We start from the raw sequence: 16,136 nt of genomic DNA on the forward strand, positions 1-16,136 counted from the left end.
GACAGTGTCTTAAGAACTAGTATGACCAACTAGCAGTTAACCAAGTGGTAATCAGTCTTGTTTTTGGATTCAACTTGGACTAATATATAAATTTTTATGTAGCAAAAAACAAAAAAAACAAACAAACAAAAAAAAACAATAACCAGCCTTCGAGAAAAACAAAATAGATGACTAACTTGTAAGAGTAATCTAAACCTTTTATGCAACTGGCCAAAACACTTCAGGTTCTTTAATTCTTTACACTTTTCCAGTTTTTCCTTAACAAAATAAATGTTAATAGAAATATTAGGTAACACTTTATTTTAGGGTGCCATAATACAGAGTAATTACCTAATTAAGTACTTGGTAGTAGCCGTTGTACTTGCATGAAACAAAATGTACTTACCATGTAACTAAGTTATGGAACAGCCTGTAGTTACAGTTTGTAATTATGTAGATGTTATGGGCAGCTACTGTTACACATGTAACAGACCGAGTCTGTTACACGGTTACATATGTAACCAAAAAACTGTTGTGTTTAACACTTTATACAACATAATTAAAAATGTAAGCACTCAGACATAAGCTACTTAAAATAAATTGTATCAAGATAGTACTTAAGTGTACTTCATGTGCATCTGTACTGTACACCTTATCCAGCTGCACCTTGGTTTGAATTAACCCACCAGTACACAGCTTAAATACATGTAATACCTTTCTAATTACATTAAAATTACAGAATATTGCACAGGCATAAGATACTTAAAATAAAGTGTATCAAGATTGTACTACTACGGCTACTACTAAGTACTTAACTAGGTAATTACTCTTTATTATGAACACCTTAAAATAAAGTGTTACCAAAAATTAATTTTTTAGGTTCTACATCTTCTGATGAGTGATAATATTTCAAATCATGAAACAGGTTTGTGTTGCCTGACTTTAATAATGTGTTATCTTCAGCACCATTTGCAGTGCAGGCTTCAGTATTAAAGGGATCATAAAGGGATCACTAAAAAGAACATTATTTTGTGTATTTATTATTGCATAAACTGTAGCAACCTTTTTTTTTTATATTTACACCACATATAATTTATTATATCATTTTGAAAATGCCTATTTAAAGTGGAAGCAGAAACGCTCTGTTTTAGTGCATATATTTAAATGCGAAAAATTATGCCGATATGCCTTGCAGATAAGACTACCAGCTCACATGTGTTGGTGTTGTTTTAAAAAAATGGGAAATGTATATCGGGATTGGCTATTGGCCAAAATGATTTATCTAACTCTTTTTTGTTTTATAGAGGTGAATTATTTCAGCCCTAGTTTCCATCCAAAGTTGTGAGTTATGCGCAAAAGTGGTAACTTATCCACAGAGTTTTAATATTGCATAAAACATTTAGGAATAAAGCACCATTTCCACCCGGAGAGTTGAAAAAACAAAATTGTAACTTCCTGATAAACTGGCACAAGGGTCATTCCAGCTGGAATCATCAAATGGTCCCCACCTGACCCCCTCAGATTTGTCTGAAAAAAAATCTATGTGATGGGTAATATGCCCAATAGATCATATACAAAATTTCAGATCTCTACTGTGTGTACTTTTTTCACAAAAAATCTGTAAAAAAGTTTGTTTTTGACCCCGTTTTGGCATCACTGTCTGAGTGACCATGTTCAGACTGAAATATCTCCAGAACTATTTGTGCCAGGTCCATGAAATTTTCTGGGCTAAGAGTCCTAGTCCAGAACTGCATGAATTACAACTCACAGCATTGTTACTGAATTTACACCTGAATGCTGGCCCTCTACTTTTCTTTGAAACTATTACTTTAAGGGTTTTCAGATGTCCATAGAAACCTCAATCTTCAATGTATAAGCATCAAACTTGGTAAATGGTCTGATATGTACCATGTCTTTCACATCCTTTGACATCAGACAATAGAGTCTGATGGATGTTGAGATATTAAGGTCCAAAAATGGAAAAAAACTATTTACACCAATGTTCAGAGCAATATTTCCCATGAATGACACCAGGTGTGAACATGAAACTTGTTTTTTTGAAAGAGCATGTTCTTATTGATAAAATATAAAAAAATTAGGATGGGGTTTTGCCTTATTTTTCTGTAGTAATTTTTTAAAAAATCATTGTTGTGTGACATTCACAACTACTGTAGTACCAGCTATTTTGAACTCATATGCCTAAATTAATGCTATGATGCAGCATTCCATTGTGCTCGGGACTCGGGGAAATCCGACCTCCACCTCGGGAAAGTGCAAAGGAACGGCCACTTAAGTTGGGGTTCCGAAACACACACTCGGGCCAGTTCATGCAGACTGAGTCGGTTGGAATTATCCATAGGCATCCATATTTTTGCCAACTGTTACAATGGAATGCATGTACGATGGACATCGGCAGAACTAACATGGATTCACCGACTACCGACATTCAATGGAATGCAACATAATACCTAATCTTGATGTTCCACCCAATCCAGTGAATAATACATTCATTTTCATTGAGAAAGGAGGGCAATATTGATTAGAAAAAATAATATTCAGGTGGTATGAGATCTAGCATCAATCAATCAATCAATCAATCAGTCAACAATTATCAATTTTGAGGTCAGTCGAGTATCAGGAACACCAGGATTCCATGTCAACTTTGAGGTTGACCCAGTTGAACAAGGCCTTCACATCACAGATATGGCCCAGGACAATATGTTACTTGTGCGTATGACCGACAATGGTGGGTTGGTATCATCAGAGACGTCTCTGACACAGAGCAAGACATTCAAGTGCTTTTTTTGCATCCCCATGGCCCAGCTAGAGGCTACTTTTGGCCAAAAAGGGAAGATGTCTGTTGGGTGCCTCTCCAGCACATCATAATGAAAATTGATGTGCCAGTTACTTCCACTGGACGATGCTATGTCATAAAAGAAAATGAAACTGTGGATTCAGACACTTTCATGAACAACTTTCAGTAACTGTTATGTCACACATTTATTTGTGTTGGTGGTATACATTATTAAAGTGACTCATGTCTGGAAGTACGTTTTTTGTATTTTGTATTTTTTGTATAAGTGGAACATTAATAAATTCTGTTGAAATGCCCATACCAAGTTGAATAGCAAAAGTGAACAATAGGATCAGTGACAAAACTCTGAGTTTTAAAAAAATCATTACAGAAAAATGAGGCAAAACCCCATCCTAATTTTTTTATATTTTATCAATAACAATATGCTCTTTCAAAAAAACAAGTTTCATGTTCACACCTGGTGTCATTCATGGGAAATATTGCTCTGAACATTGGTGTAAATCAGTTTTTTTTCAATATTTGGACCTTAATATCTCAACATCCATCAGACTCTATTGTCTGATGTCAAAGGATGTGAAAGACATGGTACATATCAGACCATTTACCAAGTTTGATGCTTATACATTGAAAATTGAGGTTTCTATGGACATCTGAAAACCCTTAAAGTAATAGTTTCAAAGAAAAGTAGAGGGCCAGCATTCAGGTGTAAATTCAGTAACAATGCTGTGAGTTGTAATTCATGCAGTTCTGGACTAGGACTCTTAGCCCAGAAAATTTCATGGACCTGGCACAAATAGTTCTGGAGATATTTCAGTCTGAACATGGTCACTCAGACAGTGATGCCAAAACGGGGTCAAAAACAAACTTTTTTACAGATTTTTTGTGAAAAAAGTATGCACAGTAGAGATCTGAAATTTTGTATATGATCTATTGGGCATATTACCCATCACATAGATTTTTTTCAGACAAATCTGAGGAGGTCAGGTGGGGAACTTTTCCAAAATTTGATGATTCCAGTTGGAATGACCCACAAATTATCTCTCAAGAAAAATGGAAGTTGCTGTGATAGGAGAAGCCACTGGGGGGCTTTTGTCATATATAAATTGAAATAAATTGCACCTCAGAGTGCAGATGAAATACAATGAATGCGATCATGTTATCGCATGCTCGGCTACCTGATGTTTGGTAACACGATCGTGTGATAGTTCTGGGAGGTGATTATACCAAATCATTTTGATGACAGAAACTGAATCGGGCATTTCAAAATAATTAAAATGATGTCTGAGATGGTGTGTGATGAGATCGATCCAGTTATCCAGTCACATCATCTGCTGAGGCCGAGACATATGAGTTTTGTTGTTGCGCATCGAGGAATTTATTTGGTAAATGTGTTTCTAGTTGTAGTTTATGCACATGTTTTCTTATTGGATAAAAAAGCAAATAAGCATTATCCCAAATTCACAAAAAAATAGGTGAATGGAAACTGTTGAATGGAGCTTTTGTGGCACTTATTAAAATATCTGTTTCACATAAGAAAGTCATTCAGTTTTGGAACAATATAAGGATGAGTAAATAATTAAAGAGTTTTTGGTGATTTATCCCTTTAACAGGGACATCAGATGTCCATTTTCCACAAGTTGGTATTATTCTTTAGGGTCTTCATGAAATGTCTGCAATATACTTTGGTTAAAATTCCTCAGTGGTCCTGAAAAATTTTCTACCTTCTCAAAAACAACTCTGTTCACAGCAAGCCATTTCAGTACGTCTCTTTAAATGATAATGAGCTACTGCTCACCTCACCCCTCTCTATGTTTTTTGTGTATTTGGCGGTCCCTTAGTGTCTCTGATGTTGGGAGAAAATGAAAACTCTTTTGTTCACTTTTACATCGAACTACAAAACACCTGCATTGTTTTCAAGACGTTGTTGCTACAGCTGATCGAGTGCGGAGAAAATGCAGGACAGCGAGCAGCTGGCTGAGAGTGGAAATATACTAATACTGGACAGTCCGTCAGTGGTCGTGGGCGGGGTTTGAGCAATATGACATAATACTGCTTAGAAGATCAAAACGGCTAGATAATTGAGACCGTTTCGTTTTTTGGGGGCATTAATAAAATCAGTGAAATGGATTTTTACCATTGTATTGTGGTTGTGTTCACACACTGCTAAGACAAATTTATATGCAAACACCATGTAAAAGTGAATTTTCCGATGTCCCCTTTAAGAATTTGAAACAAACCCATATATTGAATGGCAATGTGTAAGTCTTCCCATTTGGGCTATAGACATGAATGATCTCTGAAATACTGCAGCTTGTTGTTGAGAGGACTGATATTACTTTTCCCAAACTGATGGTCCTGTGATTTTATTTATTTATTTATTCATTCATCCCACAGGTAAAACAGACTGAAATCTCATAGACTTTCTATCACTGAGTGATATCTGGAGACCAGAATAGAGACTTGGGAGTGGGCCAGTAAGCAACCACATTGCAATGACCCAGAGCACCCTGTCATCCACATAGAAACACAAACAAATCACTCAGAATGATCTTCATGTTATTTTCTACTGCAAATAAGAGCAGATTTAGAAAGTTGGTTTCTGTGTTTCATTTGTAAGAAAGCAAACGGATCCAGAGCTCCCCCTGTATGTTTCCATTAGACTTGGAAAAGGTCAGGGAAAGATCCATTTAAAGAAGTAATGAAATGTGTGTTTGAGGTTTGATGGGATTTGTGTCTCTTCCAACTGCACAGTCACATGGTCAATAGTTTCCATCTAATATAAACCCTTTACTCTGTAAACACTTACAAAACTCTGTGCATAAAACTTTATCTGATGAAAAAAATATTGAAGCAGTATTGTACTGTATAAAGGAAGGACCTAAAGGAATATTTGTCAGGCGTCATGTGCGGGAAGGAGGAGTAGGGACAAGGAAATCAGGAACATGCACTTTATTCAGATAATCCACACAAGGGAATCAGAAACTGGGAATCAAACTTATATACTCAGGCTAATGAGAACAGGACAGGTGAAAGTGATTAAACAATGATGTCATAAAAAGAAACGGAACAGGAAAGACCAACAAAACAGTCCACAGGGGTGTGACATTACTCCCCCCTCCCGTAAAGCGCGTCTCGGACCGTAACAAATACACCGGGGAGAGGGGGTGGGCACTCGTGCAGGGCAGACACAGGAGGGAGAGGAGGTATGCCTCCAGGTGCGGATCGGGGAGCTCAGGGAGCCATGGAGGGTCAGGGAGCCACAGCGAAGCATACAGTCCGGGATGCCATGGCGGGTCAGGGAGCTCGGGAAGCCATGACTGAGTACACAGTCCAGACGGCCATGGTGGATCAGGGAGCTCGGGGAGCCATGGCCGAGTACACGGTTCAGCAGGGTAGCCAAAATTTTCTTGGGGGAAATAAGGGTATTGTCAGCCCGGGAGGGTGCAGGAGGACCAGGCTTAGGAGGCGCTGGCACTGGAGAGCGCTCTGGAGGTGCAGGCTCAAAAGGGCGCTCGGGAGGCGCGGGCTCAGGAGGGCGCTCAGGAGGCGTAGCCACAGGAGAGCAGTCTGGCGGCGCGGGCTCCGGAGGGCGCTCTGGCTCTGGAGGGCTGGACAGGACCAGCGGAGACTTGGGAGGGCTGGACGGGACCAGCAAAGACGAAGGAGAAAGTAATCCATATTGGTCCGTAATATCCTTATGGCCTATGTGGCTTGCCATATTTGAAGCCGTAAGTCCAGAGCGGGGGCGCCTGCAGGCTGATTTGAGCGCGGAGCGGCTTCCAGCCGATTTGATCGCGGGGCGGCGGAAGGCCGACTCAAGCACGGGGCTGTGGCAATTGACAGGAGTCACGGAACAAAACAACTGGTCATCCTTTAGCCCCATCTGAAAACACACGTTACTCATAGAATCGCTCCAACTCACCAGGTGTAAAACGCTCAAGAATTCCTCCATGTACTGCTCCAGTGGCCTCTCCGTCTGCTGAATGTTCATGAGAAATTCCTCAGCCCAGAACATATTTCTCATGGTCGGGTCTTCTGTCAGGCGTTGTGTGCGGGAAGGAGGAGTAGGGACGAGGAAATCAGGAACATGCACTTTATTCAGATAATCCACACAAGGGAATCAGAAACTGGGAATCAAACTTATATACTCAGGCTAATGAGAACAGGACAGGTGAAAGTGATTAAACAATGATGTCATAAAAAGAAACGGAACAGGAAAGACCAACAAAACAGTCCACAGGGGTGTGACATTACTCCCCCCTCCCGTAAAGCGCGTCTCGCACCGTAACAAATACACCGGGGAGAGGGGGTGGGCGCTCGTGCAGGGCAGACACAGGAGGGAGAGGAGGTATGCCTCCAGGGCGGATCGGGGAGCTCAGGGAGCCATGGAGGGTCAGGGAGCCACAGCGGAGCATACAGTCTGGGATGCCATGGCGGGTCAGGGAGCTCGGGAAGCCATGACTGAGTACACAGTCCAGACGGCCATGGTGGATCAGGGAGCTCGGGGAGCCATGGCCGAGTACACGGTTCAGCAGGGTAGCCAAAATTTTCTTGGGGGAAATAAGGGTATTGTCAGCCCGGGAGGGTGCAGGAGGACCAGGCTTAGGAGGCGCTGGCACTGGAGAGCGCTCTGGAGGTGCAGGCTCAGGAGGCGCGGGCTCAGGAGGGCGCTCAGGAGGCGTAGCCACAGGAGAGCAGTCTGGCGGCGCGGGCTCCGGAGGGCGCTCTGGCTCTGGAGGGCTGGACAGGACCAGCGGAGACTTGGGAGGGCTGGACGGGACCAGCAAAGACGAAGGAGAAAGTAATCCATATTGGTCCGTAATATCCTTATGGCCTATGTGGCTTGCCATATTTGAAGCCGTAAGTCCAGAGCGGGGGCGCCTGCAGGCTGATTTGAGCGCGGAGCGGCTTCCAGCCGATTTGATCGCGGGGCGGCGGAAGGCCGACTCAAGCACGGGGCTGTGGCAATTGACAGGAGTCACGGAACAAAACAACTGGTCATCCTTTAGCCCCATCTGAAAACACACGTTACTCATAGAATCGCTCCAACTCACCAGGTGTAAAACGCTCAAGAATTCCTCCACGTACTGCTCCAGTGGCCTCTCCGTCTGCTGAATGTTCATGAGAAATTCCTCAGCCCAGAACATATTTCTCATGGTCGGGTCTTCTGTCAGGCGTTGTGTGCGGGAAGGAGGAGTAGGGACGAGGAAATCAGGAACATGCACTTTATTCAGATAATCCACACAAGGGAATCAGGAACGAACAGAAACAGCAGGGAAACCACACGCAAACACAACGAAAACAACATCAAATGACTTTAAGACCCAACAAGAAACGAAGAACTGAATCAAACTTATATACCCAGGCTAATGAGAACAGGACAGGTGAAAGTGATTAAACAATGACGTCATAACAAGAAACGGAACAGGAAAGACCAAATAAGGACACATTTTCATTTTTACATTAACTGGGACTTTAAAATTTAAATTCTGTAATTTGTAAATGTATAAATTTGTGCCCCTTTTGAGCACTGCTTTAACTGTATTTTGGAAAGAGTCGGTTAGAAATTAGGCATCTCCCATTTACCTCGAACAAAACTGAGAATTGACGTGCACCACGTCCTCATTACCCATGTCACAGAAATAACACATTGCCCTCCAGCGCAGAGCTCAGCTTCAGTGGCGCCCTCAGTGACCCCATCTCCTGTCACAGCTCGCTTAAACACACTAACCTTCAGCGCTAATCACAGCACATCACAGCGCAATTAGCCACAGATGAGTGTTGTCAGACGCTCCTTCATCACCCCTCTGTATTTAAAGCCCAGCAGGTAATATTGAGTAGTGAGATCGGTAAATGGCAGATAAGACGGATGGATGAAGACAGAGTTGGACAGTGATAGGATTCATGTGAGATCACTTATTAGCCTCAGGGTTTCGCTTAGGTTCATGGTGTCCCAAAAAGCCTTCTGTTACACATCACAGATAGGGGAAGGTTTTTGAATTTGTGTCAGGAGTGTTGTGGAATTGGCAGGACCCTGGTTCAAGTTGCACATGCACTACTGTTAAAATGTTTGAGGGCGATGAGGTTTATTTATTTAATGTTTTTGAAAGAAGTCTTTTACATTTTACAGTCTATTTTAATGTGCTCTAATGGCAAGTCTGATTTTTTTTTTTTCATAAGCCATTACGCCAGTCTTCAGTGTCACACGTTCCTTCGGAAGCCATTCTTATCGGTTGATTTTTTATTTTTATCAGTGTTAAAAAATGTTTTTTGATTAGTAATTGACTGATATTTTGTTTTTTTAATTTTTAATTTTTTTATTTTTTTTATAACTGATACCAGTTATTTGCATGTTTATGTGCCCGATAACCGATATGCAGAACCGATATTTATTTACTGTTATAAAGTAAAATGACTGAGTGGAGTAAGTCCATGCTTCACTTTGGTTTTTCCTCCTTTGTCATTTAGAGGTGCAATAGGAGATCTTGAAAATGCTAACTTTAGCCTGAACGTCCCACCCTCCCAGCCAATCACCGTCCAAAGCCACACCTCCCAAATGCATGAACGCACACAGACTAGATGACCAGAGACAGCATTACTACAATACATCGTAACACTGAGTTGAAATGTTCAACAGCCCAAATAGGAAAACAGTGTGGTGCTAATAATGCACGGGAGATGAGAAGATGGCGGATTTTTTCCCGACTTTAATAAAACACCTCAAGTGTCGATACGCTTGCAAGGAAAAATGTACACACGCATGCATCCGATTTCTTATTTCGGAACATGCCAATTTTACACTAAGAAAACAGCCTAAAGGATTAGTTCACTTCCTGAATTTACATTTCCTGATAGTTTACTCACCCCAATGTCATCCAAGGTTCATGTCTTTCTTTCATCACTCACAAAGAAATTACGTTTCTTGAGGGAAGTGTTCCAGGAATTTTCTTCATATAGTGGACTTCAATGGGGATCAGTGGGTTGAAAGTCCAAATTGCAGTTTCAATGCAGCTTCAAAGGGCTCTAAAATAGAAAAGGGCTCTATCTCAGCCAAACAATAAGGGTCTTATGTAGTGAAACAATCTGTCATTTTCTTAAAAAAAAAATGTAATTTGTATACTTTTTAACCACAAATGCTCGTCTTTCACTAGCTTTGAGATGCACATGCACATCTTCACGCATTATGTAATCACATTGGAAAGGTAATGCGTGGTTAGTTCTTTGTCTGTATACTTCGGTAGGATAGGTGAAAAACTCCATCTCATTTTCTTCTTCAGACTTCACTTTTTTTTTTTGTAAAGGACATTTGACTTTCTTTGCACGTTCACTTTGTAAACACGGTCGGTACTTCCACCTACGTCACGGGTGCGTAATTACCTAATGTGTGAGGTTGAGCTAGTGCAAGACAAGCATTTGTGGTTAAAACGTATAGAAATTTGTATTTTTCTTATAAAATGACTGATCGTTTTGCTGGATAAGAACCTTATTCCTCAGCTGGGATTGTGCTGAACCCTTTGAAATGGCACTGAAACTACAATTTGGACTTTCAGTCCATTGATCCCCATTATATGGAGAAAATTTCTGGAATGTTTTCTGCAAAAACCTTTATTTCTTTTCGACTGAAGAAAGAAATTTCTGCTTTAAAAACATAAGATGGATCAAAACAAAAACATGGATGGAGTTTACCTGCTTTTTTGTAGTTAATGAATGTTAGTTTCTTTTTTCGTCTTATCTGGAAAGCACAAGGCCCACAGAGCATCCCCCGCAACAATTCTGCATCCATCCGTTCGGCCTGTGCTGCTATCAGATTACTTCTTGCTCTCTTCCCAGGACCTGTGGTTTTATCAGAGACTGTCAGTGTTATGCCGCCCCTCTGCCAGTGCAGCCCCTGCCCTCTCAGGTTAAACACACAGCCACAATAAACACAGATGGTGAGAACCCTGCTGAACCTGTCCCAGGAGGCTGAACTACAAGTCAGCTTTGTTTGAGATGCTCTTTCATCAGCAGAAAATACTTTACCAACACAGGAGAGAGATTTACAGCATATTCCAAGACTCATGTAAAAGCAATTTTGTGCCCATTTAAAATCTAATCCACTTTCAAAAAGCCTCTCTCTAGTACTGTACATGTATATATGCTCACAGTACTCCCCCTTCTGAGATTTCTAAATTTTTTACCCTTTTATTCTTATTTATATACGTTATATACGTTATATAAATGTTATATGTATATAAATGTTATTGCATTATTTTATAAAGTCGGAGACATTTAATTGTCTTACACTATTATTGAAAAGTATAGTTGAAAACTTTTGAGTGCATATTTCAAAAATACAAAAACGGTAATATTATGAAATTATATTATTGTAAAATAACTGTTTTCTATTTTAATATATTTTAAAATGTAATTTATTCCTGTGATGCAAAGCTGAATTTTCAGTATCATTACTCCAGTCTTCAGTGTCACATATCCTTTAGAAATCATTCAAATATGCTGATTTGCTGCTCAAAAAACATATTAATATGTGTCCTTGTTGAATAAAAGTGTTAAATTCTTTAAAAAAAATCCTGCTGGCCTTAGCTTTTGAACAGTAGTGTATGTTCAAGGCGAGTCCTTTCAATGTTCTTTTCTTTGTTTTTAATACTCAGAAATGGCAGAGGTGTGCTGCAATTCATTGTTGTACAGAAACTTAATTTCTCTCTCCCTCAGATTTATGTTCTCTTACGAACAACTTCCATCATGTGTCAGAAATCACAAGGCTGATTATTGAGCTCCTACTCAGAATATGTAATCAGAGTTCAGCCCACACAGCTCTAGTCAGAGGTTTATATTCATAAGCCAGGACTATTGCTCCAGGAGCTTTAGTGCTTTAGAAAACATCCTGAACTTCACAATGGCTTTATGTTCATTTTATCAAATAGTTACGTGTGAACAATGAATGGTTTAATATTGTTGCACAGCACACATGCTAATGTCTTTAATTTGATTATACTGTAGCTGCTAATATCTGCACACATTTCAAATGTTCGGTCGCCTAAAGGGTGCCAAGTTTATATACACAACTATCGTAAAGCTTCAGAAGACATTCAGTAGTGAATGTGTATTAAGTCCCCTACTCAGAGGGGACTAGTTTTCCAGTGGGACGTTAGAGAAATGTGTTTTTCACAGACATACTTTGCCATTTTTAATACTGTGCGAATCTGCCAAGTCTGTGCTTTTCTCACACAATCTCCGTAAAAATTCCAGAGCAAATTACCTACTGTTTTTCAGCTAACTCAATGGCCTTCTGACAAATCTAATCCCATCTGAATGTGAATGTTCGTGATTGCTGATATTGTATTATCCCAATGTTCTCATCATGTGTCTTTTGGCCTCCCTGAGCTATTACTTGTGCACCAATCTTACGCATGCTGCACCTTTCACTTTGTATTGGACAAAAAAAAAAAAAAAAGGTAAAATTAATAAGGAGAACCAAATCGCAGAAACAGCTAAGACTGTCCATTTTAACATCAGTGTCAGGAAAGATAATCTATCAGATTTGTTTATCAAATTATGGTTTTTTGGAAAACATTTCAGGATTTTTCTCCATATAATGGACTTCATTAGTGCCCTGATTTTGAGCTTCCAAAATGCAGTTTAAATACGGCTTCAAAGGGCTCTAAATGATCCCGGCCGAGGAAGAAGGGTCTTATCTAGCTAAAACGATCAGTCATTGGAAAATAAAAATTTGTATACTTTTTAAGCACAAAGCTTGTGTAGCACTGGCTATGGGATGTGCGTTCACGATGCTACGTACTATTGAATCAAGTCAAAAAGTCATGCAGAACGTAGGCGGAACTAAGAAGTCTAAGAAAGTGCAAGTAAGTCAAACGCTGTTTACAAACAAAAAGGAACAACAATGTCGGACAATTCTGAAGTTGTAGGAGAAAATAAGCTTTTCGCCATACTCTACCTTTTCGAGCCGGAGTACACAGACGATGAACTTAGACATGATTCGTAGTAGTGATGGGAAGTTCCGATCATTTTACCGACTCGGACCTTTGAGTCTCATTTAGCAAAATCATTTTGTGAGTCATTTTGTTCATTTTAGCAAAATATAATTAAAATGTTACGTGTTACTTTCCTAACACATCTACTGCTTACACAAACGTTGATTACATTACAAACAAGACAAAACTATAATGCTATAAGAAACAGAAAAGATTAATTCATTGTTTACCTGGGTCTTTAGTCTATGATTAGATTAGCTCACCTCACCTCTTATCTGACAAGTGTTCAGGTTTGAGTCGTTCGTTCGTGACAGCCCCATAAGATGAACGAGTGACCAGAAGACTCGAAACAGGTGAACGAATTTCAGTACAGAACCTAATAGGATGTTGCACATACGTGACTGAACAAATCACTCCCTGAGACGACTCGTTCTTCCCGAGTCACATTAAAGATTTGTTCAAAATTCTGTTAGATCAGGTCCCCACGCCAGACAATTAGGATCCAGCCCCGGACACCAGATCCCGTCAGAAAATATCAGTCTTTCCGGTAACAGAACAACTAGTCAGCAAGCTGTAGTTACCCCAGCCCCACTAACAGCAGGTTTCTGTCAGTTAGGAAGTTGACCGATGGAAGCCAGTAAAGAGCAGAAGCAGGAGACGAAGTAATGATGATAAAAAGGAGCAGAGTTTATTGAATAGTCGTAGTTGCATATGTCTCAAAGCTCAGACTTCGTCTGGAGAAAACAAATTCAGCAAGTACTGTTATACCAAACTGATTCACAACAACATCCCATAAACCTTGAGTTTCTATAAACATTCCCTTGTATCTCTTATTCATGAAGCCAAACAGCCCTTGAAGCTACACAGTCATAAGACTAAACCACAATGGAAAAAATATATAAAAAACAACCATAATATAATATGAATTACTAATCAATTAATGAATCAATAAAATGAATATATAAATGATTATAATGATTATTATAAATGATTATATGATTAAATGGAATAATAAAATGATGAAATGATTAATGATTCTAAATGAATAAAGAATAATGAAGAATATATAAAAAGAAAGCAAAACACAACACAAATGTATGGTTGCTCTGAGGCAAACACACACACAGTTTGCATTTGAGGATCGTCAGATCCTTCAATTCGTAGCATTGTGGATGCACATCCCAGAGAGCCTGTGCTACACAAGCATTTGTGCTTGAAAAGTATACAAATTTCAATTTTTCAAAAAAAAAAAAAAAAGACCAATTGTTTCGCTAGATAAGACCCTTCTTCCTCGGCTGAGATCAGAGCTCATTAGAGCCCTTTGAAGCTGCATTTAAACTGCATTTTGGAAGTTTAAATCCGGGCACCAATGAAGACCATTATATGAAGAAAAATACTGAAATGCTTTCTTCAAAAACCATAATTTCTTTACGACTGAAGACAGAAAGACATGAACATCTTGGATGACAAGGGGGTGGATAAATTATTTGTAAATTATTTGTTCTGGAGGGGGAGTTCTTCTTTAAGGCATTTAAGCACATATGAAAAAGACGTTATTTATATTAACCACCTAAATCAATGATTTAAAAAAGTATTTTTTATAGCGCCTGTTATAGGTCCAGCTGTGGTCTGATCCCCTTAAAACTTTGCATGCTTGTTTAGAATCACCTGTCGCATGTGCTCAGCAGATTTCGTGAAGTTCTGAGATTTTCTTTAGGCTTCATAGGATTTTGGGTAAATTTGGACAGGTCCCTTTTCTAAATGGCCCCGTTATAGTTTCTCAAAGGGTAAATTTCAACATTTTTTGTTGTTAATTATTGACCTAGGGAGTCCAGAGAATTGTACTGCAGTGTTTTTTTCTAGAGTGAATGGAAAACCTAAAGTAGGTTTTTTACATCTTCTCAATCATTTAATTGAGACGACTTGATTGACAGCAGTGGTTCTAGAGGCAAAGTTGTCCAGAATAACGAGTTCTATTGTATGATATGAATATTGTGCGTATGTTCAAAAAACCACGTGGCATACAATCGTTTTTGCCAGGGGTGTCAAACTCAATTCCTGGAGAGCTGGAGGCCTGCAGAGTTTAGATGCAACCCTAATTAAACACCTGATGCAACTAATCAAGTCCTTCAGGCTTAATTGAAAACTGCATATTATGTGTGTTGGAACAGGGTTGGAACTAAACTCTGCAGGGCTGCGGCCCTCCAGGAACTGAGTTTGACACCCCTGGTTTACACCCTTGAAAAATGTGATATTGCCCCCCAGTGTCCGATTACTTTAAAAATTCTCTCTGACCTTTGGGGCTGTGCGTCAAACAGACCCAGCGAGTTTTGTTCCAATTGGCCTCTGTTAACCTTGTCGAACAGGTCAGGCTGAATGGGGCAAGCCTTGGTCACTGTCGGCGGTGTGAGTACTACCATCTTTTCAAGTTTCAAGTCTCTGCGACTTAGGGTTCGGTCTGCACGATCAGTTTTAGGGGGCGATTGCTGATCTGTGACCATTCTAACAATTACAATAGGGTTTCAGCGTTACGCGCTTAAAGCCCTAATTAATACATATTTTATTTGACGCATGTGATGCACGCAACCACATCACATCTAGAAAACACACCCACCTCTGTTATAAACATGGAGATGTAGGTTCATGATTGGTACATGAAAATCGCAGATGTTGGGTGATAAGAAGTGAAGCTGAAACGTAGTTTAGAAAACCACTAATGTCTGAATATGGCTTTAGTCATATGCACCATTTTGATGGTATTTTTCACCCCTTTTGGAGTATAACAGCCCCTGATCAGTATATAGTATAAAGCTTTATGTATTGTAAAAATTAGTTTTTGCTTTGTCAGACAAACTCTATTGTAAATGTTAATTAAACTAAAAAGTTAACAATTACATAAAATAGTCTTTTTTTTGGCCATTTAGGTTGAGCAACTTAAGTTAGATAGCAAACAGCAAGAGCTTACAATGTTAATTTTTGTGGTGATGTGTCTGGCTTCCAGTGTCATATGCTTCCATTTGTTTTTAGCTGTACAAAACAGCTTATTTGGCTGCTTAATATTGCAATCTGGTGTGTTTTTTCATATTATTTTAATGTATTATCTTAATTATGAACATGATGGTTTGTAGAATAAACAGCAGCAGCTTATGAACTGGAAGTCTAACACATTACCAGAAAACAGCTTACTTTCACATTGAAAAATAAGGTAGATGGAGAATTACAGAATATAAAACTATAACCTTTACAAACTAAAAAAAGTTCTACATCACTATTAAAGGAGTAGTTCACTTCCAGAACAAAAATTTACAGATAATGTACTCACCCTATTGTCATCCAAAATGTTTGTGTCTTTC

The 16,136-nt window shown here is 39.4% G+C and overlaps 1 protein-coding gene and 1 long non-coding RNA gene across 3 annotated transcripts in view; both read left to right on the top strand.

The window, feature by feature from the left end:
* The window catches only part of LOC127165100 (rab effector Noc2), a 139,664-nt gene that overhangs the window by 23,134 nt on the left and 100,394 nt on the right, over positions 1-16,136 (top strand). The window lies entirely within an intron of this gene.
* On the top strand, positions 4,878-8,967 carry LOC127165108 (uncharacterized). Its single transcript, XR_007827740.1, has 2 exons — positions 4,878-5,997; positions 7,143-8,967. It is a non-coding gene; the product is annotated as an uncharacterized LOC127165108 (long non-coding RNA).

The sequence above is a fragment of the Labeo rohita genome, chromosome 5 (genome assembly GCF_022985175.1).
Source record: "Labeo rohita strain BAU-BD-2019 chromosome 5, IGBB_LRoh.1.0, whole genome shotgun sequence".
In the NCBI taxonomy this organism is placed as follows: Eukaryota; Metazoa; Chordata; class Actinopteri; order Cypriniformes; family Cyprinidae; genus Labeo; species Labeo rohita.